Source organism: Belonocnema kinseyi, chromosome 3 (genome assembly GCF_010883055.1).
Source record: "Belonocnema kinseyi isolate 2016_QV_RU_SX_M_011 chromosome 3, B_treatae_v1, whole genome shotgun sequence".
In the NCBI taxonomy this organism is placed as follows: domain Eukaryota; kingdom Metazoa; phylum Arthropoda; class Insecta; order Hymenoptera; family Cynipidae; genus Belonocnema; species Belonocnema kinseyi.
This window is the reverse complement of record NC_046659.1, coordinates 109,458,095-109,478,540: the sequence shown is the minus strand read 5'-3', so window position 1 is coordinate 109,478,540 and position 20,446 is coordinate 109,458,095. Positions and strand designations below refer to the sequence as shown.

General features: G+C 25.4%; 1 protein-coding gene across 1 annotated transcript in view; it reads left to right on the top strand.

Annotated features, from left to right (window-relative positions):
- Positions 1-20,446, top strand: part of LOC117168895 (CD151 antigen-like) — a 1,043,984-nt gene that overhangs the window by 330,381 nt on the left and 693,157 nt on the right. The gene's annotated exons all lie outside the window — the stretch shown is intronic.

Below are 20,446 nucleotides of genomic sequence, written 5' to 3'. Positions count from 1 at the left end.
GAAATTTCTACCATGAAGACAAATTTTCAACAAATTACAACAATTTTGAAACAAATATTTGAATTTTCATATAATGAAATTTTGAACCAAAAAAATATAGATTTTTATCCAAGCATATAATATTTAAGTTTTCATTTTAAAAAGCCCTAGAGGGCAATTTTTAACTGAAATTATAAATTAAAAAAAAATTCTAATCAAATCACTAAAAAAGACAATGATAGAATTGGTTGCAGTTAATTTCGTAGAGAAATAAAGTTTTCTTTAGACAAGTTAATTTTAACAACGTAAAGTTTTATGCTGTGAAGTTAATTTTCGTCTCAGGTAATTTTTACGTCGTAATTAAGGAAAAGGTTGTCCTTAATTTTTTTTGTGACCGTTCAACTTTTAACCAAAGAGTTGAATTATTAGTTTGGAAAGATCAATTTTTAATAAAAAATGTAACAGTTGACACTTCAACCAAAAAGTTTTTTTTTAATTATACAGTAGAACCTCGATTATCCGAGGTAATGTGGAGAGAAGATATGGTACCTCGGATAAGCGAAAACTCGGATAATACGCAAGAAGTATAAAAAAAGTCAGTAATTGAGCACTGTTTTAATTTGCTTAATCGATTTTTAGCTAAAATATCTGTTTTATTAATGATTCTTCGCCTCGGATAATCGAAGGCCGGATAATCGAAGTTCTACTGTAGTTGAAAAAATTTGAAACCGAAAAGGTGACTTTTCATGAAAATACATTTAAATTTAATTATTAAATATTTCAGATTTTTGCTGAAAGAAAAGCCACTTAAATTTCTCTATTTCAAAAAGTGTTGAACAAAAGGGATTGAATAGAAAAAAATCAGTGTCGACTATCGGAGATTTAATTTGTTTTTATTTTCCATGTTCCTGAGAGAAAATTAAAATTAAATAATTAAAAATTTGTTTGGGTAAAATTATCTTTTAATTTAGAGCCATTTCACTTTAAAATATCTTTCACGCTGGATTGCGAATGATTTTGTAAATTCTTTAGATTGAAAATTTTGAACGGTACGGTGCAGAAAAATATCAGTGGAGAAGCAAGGTTCGTTGAGGTAAAAATAAGGTAGAAAATAATGGAGGCTTCTCAAATATTTTTAAACTCTAAAATGAAATCGAAAAAAGTGTCCATGGTCACGATACATTCCCAACATCCTCATACCTCTTGGATCCCAGACAATCATATTTTTTTGAGGTTCAATTGTATCCCTCAAATGATTTTGTTTACCTGATAATGTAAGAAAAATATATTCATTAATTAATTATAAGCTTAGGAAAAACCATCAACTTAGAATATCGATGCAAATCGTGCGTATCTGCGAGTCTACCAAAAAAAATTACGATTTCGTTTTTATTTATTTTTTTTATTTGAATATTTACAATTCTTTATTATTTAAGGAACATTATTTGACATGTGATTTTATAGTCCAAGCGTTTGCTAGTTCTTTTATCGTTTCCACTAGGTGGGATGATTTTTTTTTTTTTTTTTTGCTAAAATGGTTTATTTAGTGGTCTTTATGCAAAGTTCCAATTTGATAGAAAGAATGTTGGATGCAGAGAGCATTAAAATATTTGATTAAAAATTCATTTTTTAAAATTAAAAACTCGCCTTTTCCAGGTTTAAAATTCACAGTTAATTGAAAAGAAATTCTAAGAATTTGTCCTTTTAAGGAGAAAATTAAAATTATTTTTTAAAAATTCATGAATTATCATTTCGTTTAAAAATTTAATATTTATGATTGAAAACTATTGCATTTTGTTGAAAATTGGTCCTCTCTGTTGATAAATTAATCTTATAGATTAAAAACTTTTTTGAATCAAAATTTATGAACTTTGTTAAGGATTCAACTTTTTTTTGTATAAAATTCAACTTTTTGAAGGAAACTTGTGTATATTGTTTATATTGTTTACAAAGCCGTCTCTTTAGCAGAAAATTAATCTTTTTTGTTTAAAATTCATCTGTTTGTTTGATAAATCAAACATGGGTTAAAAAATTCATTTTCTTCGTTGAAAATTTGTCTTCTTTTATGCAAAATTTATATATTTAAATAAAAATTTGTTTATTTTTTGCGATAATTTTTTTTAGAGAATTCATCTTCTTGGTTAAAAATGTAACTATGTCCTTTAAAATTTAATGTACTTTTTTAAGTTTTCTTAAAAAAATTTGATTATTCTGTGAAAAATTTATGTATTTTGTTGGCAATTTGCCTTTTTAATAAAAAATTGTGCTTCTTTGTTAAGCATTTATCTTTTTAAAAAATTAATTCTTTCTTTCAAGATTCGATTTTTTGTAGAAAGCTGGTCTGCTTGCGTTGAAAATTAACATGTGTGTTGAAATTTCGTATTTTTAGTTTAAACCTTCAACTTTTTAGTAACAACTCTTTATTTTAGTTAAGAAATTTCGACAAATTAGTATAAAGTTAAAAATTTTGTGTATAATTTGTTTTTTGAATTAAAAATTAATTTGTTCTAAATAAAAATGATACAGAAAAAACAGAAGTAAATTTTCTGACTCATAAATATTCTAATTTATGATAAAAACTAATAATCCTTTGATAAAAAATGAAAATATTTCGTTGAAAATTTACGTATTTTTTTCTTTAATTTTTTTCTTTAATTCGATTTTTTGTTAGAAAATTTATCTTGTTGAAAAATATTTTCGGGTCGAAAATTCAAATGATTTGTAGAAAATTTGTCTCTGAGTAAAAAATTAAACCATTTGATAGTAAGTTAAATTTTTTTGGTATTTTTCTTTAGATTGAAAATTAAATTTTTTGGAAGAAAATCGAAATATTCAAATTTTCTGTAAAATTTTATCATACTGTGTTAAAAAAATTAAACTGTTTGTTGCAAGATTTGAGTGATTTGCTAAAAATTCGCCTTTTTTCAGAAAATTATCTTCTTGATTTAAAATTGGAACGTTTGCTTAAGAATCTGTTTTTCGTTGAAGATTTTCTTTTATTGGTAGAAGATTTTTCTTATTGTTTAAAAATCCATCTTCATATTTTAACATTCAAATTTTTTGTAGGAAGTTCGTCTGTTTGAATTGAAAATTATAATTTTTGTTGAAAGTTAATTTTTTTATATCATAAAAAAACGTATGTAATTTACGCATAGTTCCAAGTTAAAAAGTTCTTTTTTTTGTACGAGATGCCTTGACTATTATGTGCAATTAAATTTGAGTAGAAAAAACTTTTATAACGTACCTCGTGTTCGGTAAATTTTGTGGCCCCTGAATACTCCACAAGATCTTATAGGTCCTCCAGAGGACAGTGTAGAACCATCAGGAATAATTTCTGGGTCTGTGACTGGTGATTAAAGAAAAATATGGTTATTAATTAATTTAAAAATTAAATTAAAAAAAAAAATTGATCTTCTCATATCGCTGCACTGGGAGTCGAACCATAGAACTTCCGATTGCTGGCCGGGTATTTTCCCATTAAACTATTAGAGATCCAAAGCAGAATCTTTTTCTCAGAAATACATGCTTTCTCAAGCCAGGTGTTCTTTATTTATTTTAAAAATAATTGTAAGGTTTTAAGAAATTTAAAAAAGAAATATAAACAAATTTAGAAGCCTTTTAAGCGTTTTGAAATTTAAAAAAAAAATAATTTTATTAAATTTGTTTGTGATTTTTTTGCATGAAAATTTATTTTAAAGTTTTTTTTAAATAATTTCAAATCGTTTCAGAAATTGGTGAAAAGGTATCTTGAAGACCGTAAGGCAAGTTTTTGAAGTCTTTTTCTAAATTCCCAAAACAAAACTAAATTTGTTTAATTTTTTAGAATTCGAAAAAATCCTTGGAAAAACTCAAGTAAGTTTAAAAAATATTTACCAGTTTAAGAAAGAGTCAAAAGCAATTTGAAACTTCAAGAGATTTTAAAAATGTACATCACAATCTAGATTTTTGAAGATTTCGAACAACAAGTTTAGAAGTATTTTGAGAATTTTTGAAGATTTCGAGAAAATAAATCAATTTTTTTAAGATTCCTGATAGAATTACTCATTATTATTGATTTTTGAAAATTAGTTTTATAAGAATGTTTAGTTATTTTGGAAAATTTCAAAAAATTTACAAAATTCTCGAAAAAAATTCTAAAAGATTTAATAGCAACTTTTTTAATTTTGCAGCATTTAATACAATTCTAAGAAAAATTCAAATCAGTTTTGTGCCACCTAATTCATAATTTTTAAAGAGATAAATATATTTTCAAACAAAATATAGATTTTAGAATGTTTTGAAAAAAATTTCAAAGCATTTGGGCAATTTTACAAGGTTCGATGAAAATAACAAGCATTTCTCAAGATTCTGGTGAAAATTTTAAAACTACTATTTTTTTAATAAATTTTCCTCCTGAACCCTATTTTACACTCAATCGCAAGCCTACTAAATAATTTTCCAGAAAATCAAATTGAAAGAGATTTAAAAAAATAATTTACATTTTAAAGAATTTCAAAAATTTTTTAAAAAAGTCCAGTGTTCTTTATTTGTTTTTAAAATAATTTTAAGATTTTAAGAAATTTTTAAAAGAATTTTAAACAAATTTAGAAGCTTTTTAAGCATTTTAAAATTCAAAAGAAAACTAATTTTATTAAATTTGTTAGGGATTTTTTTGCATGAAAAATTATTTTTAAGTTTGTTAAATCATTCCAAATGATTTCAGAAATTGGTGATACTATAGAGGATTACATTTATATAGGTTTTAGATTAATTAATGAAAATAGTATTCAATAATAATTACATTTAAATAATTAAAAGACTTTCATACTTGAGAAAAATTTAAAAATTTAGATCTTTTTAAATGAAATTTTTGTTCCTTTCTTGTTAAAAATGCGACTATTGGTAAAAATTTCATGTTTTCGGGTTGAGAATTGCACTCTTTTAATGGGAAATTGATCTCTCCCCTTGGATATTTGGTAGTTATAGATAGTCAATTTGACTATATATTTGAAAATTTACCTGTTGTGTGAAAGACCCATTTTTTTATTAAAAAATAATTTTTCTACATAGGATTTTAAATATTGCATTTTTTGTTCAAAATTGATCTATTTTAGTATATTTTGCTACAAAATTTGACTATTTTCTAAACGATTATTTTTTTTATATTCAATGTTTTACTTAAACGAAAATTTAACTTTCATTTTTGGTTAAAGATAGACCTTCTTAGTTTAAAAAATCTACTATGCAGTGTCAAATTTATGTAATTTGTGTAAAATTCATCTTTTCTGGTAGAATATTCTTCTTTTTTGTTGAAAATTGAACTATTTGGTTCTAAATTAATTTATTGGGTTAAAAACTCGTCTTTTTGGTAGAAAAATCTTTTCATTTAGAAAGTATTTGGTTTAAACTGTATGTATTTTTTTTTTTTGAAAATTCGTATTTTTGGGTAGAAAATTAATTTTCTTCGTAAAAAATTTATCTTCTTGAATGAAAATGTAATTGTCTTACTGAAAATATGACTTTTGTTTATAGAAAGTTCGTCGTTTCGGTTTGAGAAGTCCACTACTATTTTCTTCAAAATATATTTATCTTGTTGAGAATTCCTCTTTTATTTGAGAAAACTAATCTTCTTGGTTAAAAATTTATCTTTTTGTCATAAAATTTCTACATCTTGGACGACATTTTTTTTATTGTTGTATGAAAAATCTTTCTTTTTTTGAGATTCTAGTATTTTGTCGAAATCTATTCTCTTTTGGTTTGATTCAGCTGTTTCAGACCTGAAATGAAAATCTTGTCTTTGTTAAAATAGAAATTATTATTTTTTTGTGTGAGTTCACCTTTTTTGGTTAAGAAATTTGAAGTTAGAAAAATAATTAAAATTTATTGCTTCAAAAAATCTCTTCTTAAAACTTAATTTGGAAACATAAAAAGATACATTTTGAAAAAAAAGCAAACGAACAAATTTGGACTACAATGAGTAACCAAAAAAAGTGCTCCTATTGCAATCTCAAAAAAATTTTATAACAAAATTTCGGACAAAAATACAAAAGAGAGAAGAAAAAATTTTTTTTATTATTATCAAATAACAATAAAAAACATTGAAAATAAAAAATAAAAATAATATTTTCAACGTTTCGGTACTCATACAGTGCCCTTATTAAAGCAAAAAAAATTTAAGAGGTAGCAACAGCAAAAAATAAACTGGTGCACTCTTTTCAATACCTGAGAATCGAATCTTTTTGAATCTGCATCAATTTGATTATTGGACGTCAAATAGGATTTTTAATTTGGATTTTAATCTAATTCAATTTTCTTGAATTTTAATTTCCCCGATTATTGTTCTAAATTGTATTTTAGTTTTTAATTTATCAGTCTCACTTTCTAATGTCGAGTCGTTGATTTCATAACGCTTTGCATGATAGAATACTGCAATAAGTTCTCCAGTATTTTCATCGAACACTGGTTGATCACGAAAAAGAGAAGCAGGACTTCTCGGTTTTGGCTGATTATTTGCTGACGACTCGGGTCGCTCCATTGAAAATGACACTGGAAGCACAAATGCATGGATTTTTTATTTACAAATTTCTGCAATAAACTTTAAATTTTTATTTTATATTTTTCTGAACTAACGGGGCCCTCGTTCGTCAGGGATCGTCCAGAGATCCTCTAGGTGGAGTTCTGCGACAACTTCCCACTGTTTTGATTGGCTACGATTGAACCGCAACCAAAAGTAATGAAAAGCGCGCGATTTTTAAACCAAATTTTTCAATAAATTTATAATTTTAAAGTATAAAAGGAGGAAAACGATAACATAATATATAAACATTTCAAAAATGTATGAAATATATTTAAAAAAACTAATTCATTCTAATTCAACCAATTCCATTTGGTGCTTAAAAGTTAGTTTTGGTAGTTGAAAATTCAGGTAGTTTTATTAAAATACATCTTTTTAGAAGAAAATTAATCTTATTAGGAAAATTGAACTATTCTGTTAAAATTTTGTTTTTTGGTTGAAAAAATAATTTTTTCACTTGAAAAACTTAAAGGCAGGTCCTCAAAAATTCGTAGTTTTGTACATGTTTGGAACCCGAAATATATATATTTTATCATTCTTGTATTTTGTTAAATTTAGTGTTTTTTAGTAGAAAAGTAATCTTCTTGGTTCCAATTTTTTGTTAAAAACTCGTTTTTCGTTTGTTTGAAAAGAAATTTTTTAAAATAATAATTCCATTATTCGACATTTCGTTAAAAAGTGATCATTTATAGTTTAAAGTTGAATTATTTGGTTGAAGATTGATGTATTTTGTCAGAGGTTACTTTTTTTGGTAAAAGATTAAGGTTCGTAGTTGCAAATTCATTTTCTTGGGTGAAAGGTAAATCATTTTTACTAAAAATGTATTTTATGTTTGATTCTAAATTTACATTTTTTAAATGAAACTATTTTCTTGAAAATTAATATACGTTCTTAGTGGAAAATGCGTATTTCTTGTTGAAACATTAATATTCGAGATTAAAACTTTATTTCTTTGGTTGAAAATTCAACTATTTCCTAAAAAATTGATTTTTTCGATAAAAATTATTTTTTGTTTTTTAAAAACTGAACTACTTCGTTGAAAATTCTTTGTTTAATGTTTGAAAATAATTTCCGTAACTAAAAATTAATATGTTCCATTTTTGGTTGAATATTAATATTGCTTCAATTAATATTCAATAATATTGTTTCAATTTAATATGGTTTCATTTTGTTCGGCGAATAATCATTTTTGTTAAAATATTCTTTCTGCGACTGAAAATGTATTATCTTGAGAATTTATTTTGTTCAAAATTTGTCTTTTAGATAGAAAAAAATTTTTCAGTTTTTAAGAAGAATATTTATAATTTTCAATGAAAATCTTCTGTTTTTTCGTGAGAAAATTTATCTTTCTGGCTAAAAATTCATACATTTTGTTGGAGATTTGTCTTTTTTGGTCAAAAGTTTTTGTTTTAGTTGGAATTTCAATCAGTTTGTTACAAATTCATTTTTTTTGTAGACAAAATTAAAAATTTTAGTTCAAATTTATCTTTGTTCTTAATATTTAGCAGAAAATTTTTTTAATGTATATTTTTGAGTTTAAAATTGAAGCATTTCGTTGAAAAATCGGCATTATCAATTGAAAATTAATTTTTTTACTAAATAAATGTACTATTTCACCTTTGGTTTAAAATCTAAAATTTACCTTATTTTTAGTTGAAAAGATCTTCTAGGAAGAGTTGAAAAACAACTTCCCATTGTTTTGATTGGCTGCGATTAAAACGGAACCGGAAGTGATAAAAAGCGCGCGATTTCCAAACCAATATTTAAAATAAATGTACAATTATGAAGACTAAAACAAGGAAGAAGATAACATGAAACGTAAACAAACAAAAACTGTATGAAATTTATGAAAATAAGAATATCCCGAAAAAACTATTTCAGTTTGTGTTTAAAAGTTACTCTTTTAGTTGAAAATTCGTGTTTTTTGATGAAAACTCGTTCTTTTTTTTAAGAGACAATTAATCTTGTTTGTTGAAGATCTAATTATTCTGTTAAAACTTTGCTTTTTAGATTAAAAATTAATTTTTGTCAATTGAAAATTTAACTTTTCCATTTGTATTTCAAATTTTTTGTATTTGAAAACTCGTGTATTTGTTTAAATTAGTGTTTTTTGGTAGAAAATTAATCTTCTTTGTTACAATATTTGGTTGAAAACTCGTTCATTGTTTAATTAAAAGTTAATTTTTTCAAGTGTAAATTAAATCATTCGACATTTGGTTCAAAAGTAATGTGTCTTTTTTGGGAAATATTCATATTTTTGATTAAAAATTGATTTCTTCAGTTGAAAATTTAACTATTTTGTGGATTATTATTTTTGTTATTGTTAAAGACTGAACTATTCTTTCAAAAATTCTTCTTTTGTTAGCTGAAAATAATGTCCATAACTAAAAAATCTTTTATTCAATTTTTGATTGAAAATTAAACTTTTATAATTGAAAATTAAACTATTTTGTGACAAATTCATGTATTTTGTAGAAAATTAAGGTTCGAGGTTAAAAATTCTTCTTTTTTGTTATAATTAATCTTCTTTTTCTGTTCGATTTTTGTTTTAAAATGATGTTTTTCATTTTAGAATAAGATTATTTGTTTGAAAATTATTGTCTTATCTTCATATCTAATTTTTTTGCTAGAAAAAATAAATCTTCGTGGTTGAAAATTCATCCTTATGGTTGAAAATTCGTCCTTTTCGGTAGCAAATTAAAGTCCTTCGATGAAATTTCGTCTTTTTAGTTAGGCGTTCAACTTTTTAGTTGAAAAAGTAATATTTTGGTTTAAAATGTATTTTATTTGGTGAGGCATTCATAATTTTCGGCTAAAATTTATTTCTGGGAATGAAAATTTATTTATTTCGTTAAAAATTCGTCTTTTTTATAGAAAAATAATCTTCTTGGTTGAAAAATTCATCTTAATGGATCAAAATTCAATTATCTGGCTAAAAATGTATATTTAGGAAAAAGGATTCAGAATTTTCGTTAAAAATTAATCTATTTGGTTGAAAATTTATATGTTGTGTTGCAGATAAGACATCTTTTTAGAAAATTAATCCCTTTGAATCTTCGATTGTAATTTCGCCTTTTCTCTTAAAACTTAAACTTTTTTAGTAGAAAATTTATCTTTCTGTTAAAAAATGCATAGTTTTTGTTAAAAATTCGTCTTTTTGGTAAAAAATTATATCTTTGTGGTTAAAAATTGAAGCCTTTAATTAAAATTTCTATTTTTTTGTAGGAAAAATGTATCATTTTTGTTCAAATTCATTATTTTGGTCAAAAATTCATCTTTCTAGTAGATAAATCATCCACTTGGTTAAAAATGCATCTCATTGCTTGAAGATTGATCATTTTAGTAGAAAATTTGTTTTTCTTTATAAATTTATTATTTTTTTATTGTATAATTTATTGTTTAAAATGGTAATTTTTCTTTGGAAATTCATCATTATCAGTTCCAAAATTATTTTTTTTACTGATAATTTACTTTTTCACCTTTAGTTTAAAATATGAAATTGATCTTTTTAGTTGAATATTCAACTTTCTTGGTAAAAAGTTACTTATTTGATTAAAGATTCATCATTTAAATAGAAAATTAATTTTTTTGCTAAAGATTAATTTTCTTAACTGAAAATCCCACCTACTTGCTTAAAAATAATTTTTTTATCGAAGATTTATCATTTCAATTGAACGCATTTTATTAAAACCAGTTTGTAGATAAGACGAATATTTTTTATTTTTATCTGTCTAAATGCAATTGAAAATTGAAAATTCAATTTTTTAGTAAAACAATCCAAATTACAAAAACACATGAATTGACAAAAATTGTTCCTGCAAAAAGGATCCACATATTTGTTGTAAATTATTTATTTATCGGAGGTATGGTTTTTGTTTCAACCTTAAATAATATCATTTCAGATCTTTGAAATAAATTAAATTTTTGGAAATTATTTAAATTTAATTTTTAATTAATTTAAATTTCTGGAAAAGCGGCACAAGAGACGAAAAAAAAAACAGAAGTTGATAGACAAAAAAAGACCGACAAATGTTTTCTGAATTATTGTTTAATAAGAAGCGTATTTTTTTTTATTTATGAAAAATAAAATTTTAAAACAGCAAATTAAGCTTTCAGAGAAAAGACGCAGGGTAAAGTGAAATTTTTAATAACAAAATTGTTTTTCTAAATTAAATCTAACGCTCGATGAGAATATGTTTAATATATAGTAAGGAGTATCAAGAAAAGATAATTCACAGTCACCAAATTTCAGTTGTCGACTATTTGACCATTAATTTTAAAATCCCGCTAAAAGAAATGTAGGAAGTATAATGAGCGGGAAGTGGGCCAATTTAAAAAAAAATACTTTGTTGATAGGACTTGGCATTTTGATTTTATTTATAGAAAATTATCTATTTTCTGATAAGGCATGTAATTTGGGTTTTATTGGTTAAAAATACCGTAAAAAACTCAATTTTTTAGATAAATTAAGTGATTTATAGAAGTAAGTTACAGAAAGGAATTGAAACTTTTAAAAATTTTAACATTTCATGTAATGCATCATGTATCGGGCGTATGGCTCAACATTTTAAGCACTGTATTTTCGTATTTTCTCGAATTAAAATTATTCATATTGTTTTAGTGGAATATTTATCAAAATTAGTTAATTATGCTTCAGTTATTTGAATAAATGGTATTTCTTAAAAAATTTGTTGGGAAATTTCTTTATCTCAAAATAATACAAATTGTTCTAGTGGAATATTTACAAAGATAGGTTCATTCATTTGCAATTATGTAAACAAATGAAAAAATGTCAAAATTCATTATTAAATTCATTTTTATAAAAAATACTACTATTTTTTTATTTCAATATTTATCAACATTTCTTGATATTATCATTGTTTGAAAAATTTACACTTTTTAAATATTTTTAAAAAAATTTGGTATGAAGTAGTACTGTTGTTCTAGTAGAAAATTTAACATATTTGAATACTCAATTTTCATTATGTGAACATATTCCATTTTCTACAATTTTTTCTATAATTATTCATGAGCCCACAGATATACTCGGAGGGGTCGAAGATGACTCTTACGAGGAATTTGTTTCAACAATTACAAACTAATTAAACAATCTTGTTTTAAATTCTAGTGAACATATAGTAATAATTTATAATTAACTAAGTTTTAAAACCAAAATTGCTCGGGCAAATTCAACTTGTTTATATCATTGTAAAATTAATGAACCAATGTCAATATTTATTCCATCAGACCAACAGTAATGGTTTTGATAAAAAAAAAAAATTATTGAAAAAAATTGCATTTGCTAAAATAATTGAAAATGAATTAACCAAAGCTGATGAATATTCCACTAGACCAATATAAATAATTTTAAGTGAAAAAAAGAGGAGAATATGTTGCTCAAAAGGTCGATTCTTCGTTGGATAGTTTTCAAAAAGTCTTTGTACATTCTTCTAACAAGTTCGCAAAGCCTACATAATTATTCGAAAAACTCAAAAAAAGTGTTAAGATAAAAAATTATTTTTTTAATTATGTAATTTTTTATCGTTAAGATAGAAAAAAACTTCAAACAAAGTCTTTTATTTTCAAGCCAGAAAGACAAATTTTCTAAGAATCATCAGTGTTCAAACCGAATATATGAATTTTCGACAAAAAATTAATTTTTAGCCAAATAGTTAAAATTCTTACAAACTAGTTGAATTTTCATTAAACAAAATTTTTGAAGTTTCATTATTTAGTTTTTATCATATCTACAGGGTAAATCAATCTTTGAACGACACAATTTTTCAAGGTTTAAAAGATGGGGAAATAGATTCATGAAATACGAATATCTAAGAAAAGCGATTTTCACCTCTCCAATCTATTTTGAAATATTTGATATAACATAATTAACAAGAACAAACGAGATAGCAACTAGAACTAATACTTTTATGATTTAGCCAATCTTGAAAAATATTTTACAAAAATATTAAAAATTTCAAAAATTCTAAAAGAAGGCAAAGATTTTAATAATTTCGCAAATACCCCAAAGATTGAATATGAATTTTAAGAAAAAAAATTTATTTAAAAAAAAATAGTTACATTTTTAAGGAAAAAGGCAAATCTTCATTTAAAAAAAAAAAAACAATTTTTGAGGAATTAGTTAAACTCTCTCCTATGTAGTGAAATATGCAATGAACAAATGTCAATTTTCAATTAAATAGTTTAACTTTTAACCTGGAAGATAAATTTTCAACTAAAAATATGAATTTTCATCAAAGAATAATTTTAAAAAATGGTTTAACTAAAAATACCAAACAAAGTTATTAAATCCTCAAGAAAAGGAGATTCATTTTTAATCCTAGTTGCATTTTTATCTAGAAATATAGAATTTATACAAAAACAGAACAATTTTTAAATCAAATAGACAAACTTTCAACAACAAAATTGAATTTTCGTCCAAAATATATTTCAGCTCTATTTTTCAAACCCAGCATATAAATCTTAGCCAACAAGTAATTTTTCTACAATTCTCTAGAAAAAATGGAATTGCTATATTTTTAATAGAAAAATTCATTTTTAACAAACAAAAAAATTTTTAACAAAATCGTTTAATATTTCTACCAAATAAATTGACTTTTAATTGAAATATTGCAAGTTGAAAAAAATACGTATCAAATAAGCCGGGAATGCTAAAGGTTTCTAATTGGACTTAAATTGAAGTCTGCGGCATTTACTATGATTCTATACTTTCGATTAATTAAAAATAATTACGTGTACCATTTTTGTAGCCTTTTTCAAGAAATAATTTTATTTTTTATTTTTTACGTGCCGTTGAAAAATGGATACTGCTGAAAATATATGGTCAGTTTCAGAATCATCGACAATGTTTTATCTGTTTGCGTTTTTTAGAAAAGCGTACGAACAAAAAGCGTATGAAAAAAATTACTTAGAAAATTAAAATTCTGTAACTTCGTACAATTCCGTTTTTTAAATTTTGGCTTAATGGGTTAAAATTTTTCATTCTTCTAATATGTAATATTTTAAAGTCAGATGTGAGATTGATAATATATTGAGTAGGCTTACCACCAAAATGCAGAATAACCCCGAGAATTAGTAGTAAGTCGTTGTTATGAATCTTCATTTTTTCAGGGACATCTCCTAAACGGTGAGTGAGACGGTTTCAAAATATTTACTGCTATATATATATATTCTTGACTGTCGGTTGTTGTAACAGAAGAAACCTTCAAAATTGTGAAAACTTTTAGTGTGCGTAAAACAAACTCAAAAATGGAAACGTGGATTCTTAGACTCTCGACTCTGCTCTCATACCAATAACATAGGTGTTTTCATATCTCTAGTTCATATTATCATCTATATCATAAATCAAATTTGTGAAATATATGTTTGCCCATTTTCTGTCAAGCTATGCATTTGTGAAATCAAAGTTGGAAAACTAATTTGAACCAAAAATATTTCTAATTGATTATAGCATCTGAGATATATTTTATACATTTTTTTTCTTCAAATTATTCAGCCAACTTTGATTTCACAAACTCATAGCTTGGAGGGATCTTTTATCATTTATTATTTAACATTAAAATCTAAAAAATGTTTTCAGTTCTATTATGTACACGAATTTAAAATTATTTGTCACTGCCCTTCAACTGTAGCTCAATTCTTAATCATGTTTACGAATTTGGCAACATTCGTTCCCTCGAGTCGTTCAAATTACCCAATCGGTATTGAGGAAAAGTGAAAAACGTTTTTGAAATTTACGTGACTCAACTATTTTTTAGATAAAGATTATGTTTATTTAATAAATTCTTCCAAGTTTTATAATATCTATAATGGCTTCTTATAATTAATTTTTAATTGTTTATAGGTTAATTAATGAAAAAGCTCCTGTAATACATTTTGTTTTGAATATTTGTTGTTTAAATTTGTTAGATAACTTTGATTTGACAAATTCATAGCTTGGTGGTATTTTCACAAACTTGTTGCTGTTTACTAGCAAAAAATATAAATCTAAAAAATCCGCGAAGATCTTACATCCAGTAGAACCCATTTCTAAATATTATAATATATTTAAGTCTTTACATTATATTAATTTTAGGAAGTTCATAGAAATAAAAAGGTGATATAAAGAACAGTTTTACAGAAGAAAACGATTCTTTAAGATTTTTAGATCTATTGAAACAATAATAACTCCATATTTTTAAAATTGTGAATAAGCTTCGTCGCAGTAATTATAACAATAATTATTTATTTTCATTAACATGGCCAGATGGAAAATTCTCTTACAAATACATTAATATTAAAAAATCTTTTTTCATACAAATTTCACATGTATCTTTTTAGATTAAACAGAATGAAGAAATACACTGTTAAAAACATTTGGCGTTCTACCACACATCTAGCAGAATTTTACAATACAAGTGTAAGGTAAAATTGCAACCATATTATTGGAATGACGTAATTGCAATACATGTATTGTAAGGCCCGGTTCCACCAGCCTCGATTAAAAATTTAATCCTCGATTAAAGCTAGTTACGCGCTCCATCACTTTTTAACCGCCAGTTAACTCGCGTTAACCTCCGTTAAATCTAATCGGTCAAGATTGGTCGGTTAGGGCGATTTAATCGTCTTTTAACCTAAAAAGTGCAGTGTCGTTATGAAATATGGAGTTTTTTGAAGAAGTTCTGAGGTCGTCTGAGGATGAAGTGGAAAAAGATATTTTTGAATTTATCCGCAGAAGACCGCGAATTTTCAAAAAAAGAATGTATTCTTTTGATAATTTCGACGACGTTGATTTTCAAACGAGATTTCGCTTAAGAAAAGCGTATGTAAATGATAATCGACGCTTCCCATTGGGCACAAAATTTGGCGACGTCTTTACGACATCGTTACGACATCTTTACTACAACTTTATGACATCTTATGTCCATGTCGTTTCGATGTCTTTACGATATCGTAAATAAGTCGCATGATCTGACTATGTATTTACGACATCGTAAAGACAGCGAAACCACATGAACATAGGATGTCGTAAAGCTGTCGTAAAAATGTCGTAACAATGTCGTAAAGACATCGCTAAATTGTGTGCCCAGTGGGTTAACTATGGCATTACATTTAACCAACTGTCAGTTAACCAATTCAATATATTAGAGCGTTTGTAAGACGAAAATAGTGCACAAAGAAATTATCTACAGCCAGAATTACTTAAAATGGTGAGTCAACGATCCGGGTGCACCGGGTCGAGTACCAGGTATCTTGGCACGTATTCTACGAGAGCTTTTTCAAAATTTATCTTGTTTCAACAGCTAAAATAATTAAAAATTGTGAGTCGACGATCCAGGTGCACTAGGTCGAGCACCACGTACCTTAATATGTAATCGACGAGAACATTTTCAAAATTTATATTTTTTAAATAATGAAAAAAGTTCCAAATGGTCAGTCGACGACCAAGGCGCACTAGGTCACACCGTAGGTAGTTTAGCACGTATTCTACGAGAAATCTTTCAGAATTTAGATTGTTCTAATAGCCAAAATTACTAAAAATTGTGAGTCGATGATCCGGGTATAATCAGATCGAACGCCAGGTAGTACAACACGTATTCTACGAGAACTTTAAAAATATTTAAATTTTGTGAATGATGAAAACAAATTTAAATGATTAATTAACGACCCGGGAACACCGGTCGCGCCCCAGGTCGACTTTAATTTTTAGTAATTTTGGCTGTTGAAATAATCTAAATTTTGAAAAAGTTCTTATAGAATACGTGCTAAACTACCTGAGAAGCGACCTGGTTTACCCGGGATGCCGACTCACTATTTAAAATTGTATTCATTTTTCACAAAATTTAATTTTTAAAAAAGTTCTCGTAGAATACGTATTATACTACCTGGTGCTCGATCTGGTGCACCCGTATCGTCGACTCACAATTTTTAGTAATTTTAACTGTTGAAACAAATAAAATTTTTAAAAAGTTTTCGTAGAATGCGTACTAAGATACCTGGGGCGCGTCGTGGTGCACCCGGGTCGTCGAATCACTATTTGGAATTGTTTTCATTATTGACGGAATTAAAATTTTATTAAAGTTCTCGTAGAAAACGTTTTAAACTACCTTGTATTCTACCTGGAGCACCCGGATCGTCGACACATAATTTTTAGTAATTTTTTCTGTTGAAACAATCTAAATTTTGAAAAAGTTCTCGTAGAATACGTGCTAAGATATCTGGGGAGCGACCTGGTGCACCCGAGTCGTCGACTGACCATTTGGAATTGTTTTCATTATTCACAAAATTTTTTTTTTTTTTAATTTTTCGTAGAATGCGTATTATTACTACCTGGTGCTCGATCTGGTGCAAACTTTTTTCACGCGGGCAGAAATTTGTTTCCCAGGAACAAGTGATCTCAGAAATGATTTACATTTGTTGTTCTAATTTTTTTCTTCAACAGGCGTCGAGATATCCAGCTAGTAGACTTGTATTATAAAATTCCAAGGCATGTAAGGTAGCATACTAATGTCAGAATTTGGAAACTACAACATTGTGTATTGCAGCGTTACCTTACGTTTCGGAAATAAACTTTCAATACATGTAATGGAAGTTTCCAACAAAAATTTTTAACAGTGTATTTATGCTACTGCTTATTTCAAGTAATTTTTCAACTAGTTTTTGTTGACAGTTAGTTCTTTTTAATCGAGAAGTCTCTTATTATATTTTTGCTTTAGAACTCATATCTTTGATTAAAATTCTACTATTTTGTTTATAATTTAATTATGTTGGTTGACAAATATTTTTCTTTTTGGTTCAAATTTTATTTTTAACAGTCAATATAATTATTTTATTTGCAGTTGAAAATTTGTCATTATAATTTAAGAATAAGATAATACATTTTTCATTCAGCATTCATCTGATTAACTTAGAAGTCCAATCACTTGATTTACAGATTAACCATTTTGTTTAACATTTATTTTATTTCACCAATCTTCTGATTTTTTTTTGTTGCCAGTAATTTCTTTAAATGAATATTTACATAAGTATTCCATTATCAAATGAAAATTGATCGCTTTGCGTTGAAAAATCCACATTTTCATCTACAAGAGTTAACCAACTTTTTTAAAAACTGGTTTCTCTTGTTTGAAAACTAATTTTAGCAATTGAAAATTTAACAATTCCGCAATTAGTTGAAAATTAATCTTTCCTTATTAAAAATTCAACAACTTGGTTCCAAATTGATAAATTTTTTTGTAATTTCTTTTTTTTTTGCTGAAAACTTAATATTTTTTAATAAAAATTTAACTACTCAGTGAAAAGTTGAACGAATTTGCTAAACAAATATTTTGTTAGTAGAACATCTATCCCTCTGGTTAAAAATCAACATATTTTGTGAAAATTATCATTACTTTTTTTATTAATTAATTTTTCAAATTCAAACGGAGCCATTCCATTTTTTGTTAAAAATCTCTAAGTTTGGGTTGAAAAGTTAAATTTTTTGGAAAAATGTTGCCTTTTTGGTTTTAAAATTGATCAATTTCGTTTAAAAAAATTACTTTTGACTAAAAAATCTTTACTGGTAGAAAATGAAAAACTTTTCTTGAAATTTAATATTTTTTGTTTAAAACTTTATCTCTTTTTATCAAAAATACAATTCTTTCGTTAAAAATTAATCTTTTTCGGTTGCAGATTGAACTATTTTGTTAAAAATTCCTCATTTTTGTTTGAATCACATAACTTATTTTTAACTAAACTTTAACCATTCAAAATTCTGGTGAAAAAAATCCTTATTTTAGTTTGAAGTTTTTATTCTTTGGTTTCAATGCAACTTTTTTATCGTTTGCAAATATCAATATTTAGTTGAAAAGTCAGCCTTATAGCTCGAAAATTCAACAATATGGTTATAAAATGAACTATGTGGTTGTATGTTCAAATCTTTTGTTAATTTTTTTTTCCTTGAAGCTTCGCTGTTTAAATTAAGAATTCATCTCTTTAGTTCGGAATTGAAATATTTTGTTAATGTTTCAACTATCAAAAAGAACTTTTAACAAAAGGTTCAACAAAAATCAAATTAATAATCAACCAAAGGGTCGCATTTTGCAACAAGAAATAATAATTTTTAGCCAAATAGTTAAAATTCTTACGAAAAAATAGAATTCTCATTAAAAAAACTTTTTTAAGGTTCAATATTTAGTTTTTATCATATCTAGAGGGTAAATCAATCTTTGAACAACACAAGTTTTTAAGGTTCAAAGGAGGGGGAAATAGATTCATAAAATACTAATATCTAAGGAAAACGATTTTCACCTCTCCAATCTATTTTGAAATATTTGTCATAACATAATTAACAAGAACAAACAAGATAGCAACTAGAATTGATACTCTTATGATTTGACAAAAGATTTTACAAAAATATTAAAAATTTCAAAAATTCTGAAAGAAGCCAAAGATTTCAGAAATTTTCATAAAGATTTCAATGATTTGGCAAATACCCCAAAGATTGAATATGAATTTCAAGCAAAAAAATTAATTTCCAAAAAATAGTTAAATTTGTAACCAAAGAGACAAACCTTCATTGAAAAAAAAAATTTTTTAAGAATTAGTTAAACTCTCAACCACGCCGTGAAATTGACAATTAACAAATGTCAATTTTAAATTGCATGGTTTAACTTTTAATCTAAGAGATAAATTTTCAACCAAAAATATGAATCTTCAACAAAAAAAAAATTTTAAAGTGGTTTAACTAAAAATGCCAAACAAAGTTGTTAAATCCTTAAGAAAAGGAGATTCATTTTTAATCACAGTGGCATTTTTATCTAGAAATATAAAATTTATACAAAAACAGAACAATTTTTAAATCAAATAGACAAACTTTCAAAAACAAAATTGAATTTTTGTCCAAAATATATTTCAGCTCGACTTTTCAAACCCAGCATATAAATTTTAGCCAACACAGGAGGTGAATATTCTACCAAAAGAAAAAAAATTCAATGTCTAGCAAGAAAAAATCCGAAAAAAAATATAATAGTGTCCGTTTTGCGTAACAAAATCAACTTTAATAAAAAAAACATTTGATTTTCAACAAAGAAATAAAATTTAAACTTAAAAGATTAATATTTCACCAAAACTAGAATAATTTGTAACAAATACATGAATGTTCAAGTAATGAGGTTAATTTTGTACCAAGAAAAGAAAAATTTGTATAAAATAAATAAATTTTTATCTCAAAAACTTCAAGCAAAAATAGAATAAGGTATAACGTTCAGTTAGAGAAATATGGTTTCAGACAAATCAAATAAATTTTTAACGAAATAGCTAAATTTTCAACCAAACACATACATTTTTTACTTAAAAGATTAAATGTCTTTAAGAAAAAATTCGACGAAAAATTTCGTTAAAGTTTTAGTTTAAAAAATGATTTTTCACTCCAAAAAAGTAATTTTCAACCGAGTAAATAAATTTTCTAACGCTAAAATGAATTTGTTATCAATAAAAATGCCAATTTTTACCAAATAGATGATTTATCAATTAAAAAGATAAATTTACACCAAAAAATAAAATAGCTAAATTTTTAATATAAATAAATATGCTTCAACAAAGCAAATAAATTTTCATGCAAAAATATTAATAATTTTTTTAAAATTCGACAACAACTTTACCTAAATATTTGTTAAAAAAATTAGTTTTACAGGAAGAAAACTGATTTTCTACCAAAACAATAAATTTTTAACTGAAACGATTAAGTTTTACCAAAACTTAATAACTTTTAACAAAATAAATGAATTTTTAAGCAAATATTTTAATATTTAATGAAATTTTAAACTGCTTATCGTTATACGAGGGTAGTTCAATAAGTCCTTAGAATGACCAACAGATGGGGCGCGAATCGCTCCAAATCATCTGTTTTCAGTCAGCACCACTCCCGACTAGATATAT